Consider the following 1,792-nt stretch of genomic DNA (forward strand, 5'->3'; position numbering starts at 1 on the left):
CCAAACACTGCCTGCAGCCCCACTGAGCCCTGATATTTTATGCAGGTGCTGTTTATTTTAATTGAAGTCTTGAGAGCAGGTAGGTGTTGGATGGATTAAAAGTTGTTGGTTGAAATTCCTGATGTTTCATCTTTTCCCATTGCTTTTTTTTTTCTTTTCTTTCTTCTTCCGGTAAATGTTGAGGACAGAAATTTTCGGAGGATAAAGTGGTGGTGGTGCCTGTGCTAGAAATGCAGGTTTTTTCCCTAGCAGTCATAAAAGGAATTACTTAGGTTTCCCTGCCTTGGAGGCTGCTTACTGAAGTGCATAGTTGGATGCGCTGTCAAAGATTGTGGTTCTTGGTTGCAGTACTGCAGTTTATTGGAGCCACAGAAGTGGCTCTCTGCCAGAGGAGTGAAGAACGCTGTTTCCCCACTAGTGTTTGAATGATCTGCTATAGCCATCTGTTATTCTTTTAAACACAAAGCGGCACAACAGGTGTATTTCTTGGGTTTGGAAATCTTAACAGTACGAGCGGATGATAGAAATTTAAAGCCAGGATTTAAAAGAAGATTTCAAAGTGTGTTCCTGTTCATTCAGCAGATATAGCGGTTATGATATTAGAAAGAAGAGAGATAAGCTAAACATATGGTACACAGCTAAGGAAAACAAATGCTCAACTGCTCTTAAATCTGTTCTTTTTCAATGTTTGTTATTTTCTTAGATGGCTTCAGTAACAGATGCCAGATACAGGCAGAAAGATACTTCAGATCAGAATTTTGATTACATGTTCAAACTTCTGATCATTGGCAACAGCAGCGTGGGCAAAACATCCTTCCTCTTCAGATACGCCGATGACACTTTCACACCAGCCTTCGTTAGCACAGTAGGAATTGACTTCAAAGTGAAAACAGTTTATAGGAATGACAAGCGGGTGAAACTGCAGATTTGGGTAAGTGCCACTGTTTTCAAAAATGTTTTATATTAATTCCAGTAAAGATATGGTGGTATAAAATAGCTTGTTTGGAAGTAGATTTTTGAATCAATATAGATTTTGATTGGTTATAAGTTTTGTGTGGCTGTATCGCTTGTATCCCTGCAGTACAGCTGAAATAAGTTCTCTCTGTATGGCTATCTTGCTCAGCTGGTGAGACTCCTGATAGGTTTCTAAGCAGCTGTTCTACATTCTCAGGGGTCTGTGTATTAAACTGCAACAAACCCAAGTGAGGTCTGGAATTCTTTAGAAGTGCTTTTTCAGTAAGCACTAGTAGGTGAAGAAATTCAGTGAGTGCCCAGTGAGTGACATCTACACACAGCTTCTACTATCAGCTTATGTCCTCCAGATAAGATACTTGTGTCTTCCCACAACTTATGGTGCTCAGCAGTGCCAAGCCAGCTCACTTCATCTATCCAGGAGTCCTTGGGGAATTGCAGATGGAGAGATGCTTTAAACCATCTCTGCTGACATGACTTCTTGGTAAAACACATAGGAAGAGAAATTGTGCAGGTAAGCTGGAGGCTCCCGCTGCTCAAGCACCCAGTCATGGGATGTTTTCAGCCTTTTTGAATTACAACATCCTAACCCAGTTTAAAATCAAATTATCTGATCTGCAGAGTGGCAAACCCAAGGCCAAGCAATTGTCAGTGGCTCCTGGTGTTCCTTTCATGGAAAGCAAGTGCTTTCTTTTAGTCTACTTGCTGGCAAATGACTTAAACGCTACAGTGCAAATGCAATTTATCCTGATGGTGCTTAAACCCTCTGTGTCCCCATGAATTACTTGGTATTTTTAAAAAGGTAGGCTCAGATTGCTGT

At 40.8% G+C, this 1,792-nt stretch overlaps 1 pseudogene; it reads left to right on the forward strand.

The window, feature by feature from the left end:
• The first annotated feature begins 703 nt into the window (after positions 1-703).
• LOC104500521 lies at positions 704-967 on the forward strand (annotated as a pseudogene).
• Positions 968-1,792: the final 825 nt, after the last annotated feature.

Source organism: Buceros rhinoceros, unplaced genomic scaffold (assembly GCF_000710305.1).
Source record: "Buceros rhinoceros silvestris isolate BGI_N320 unplaced genomic scaffold, ASM71030v1 scaffold23629, whole genome shotgun sequence".
Lineage (NCBI taxonomy): Eukaryota > Metazoa > Chordata > Aves > Bucerotiformes > Bucerotidae > Buceros > Buceros rhinoceros.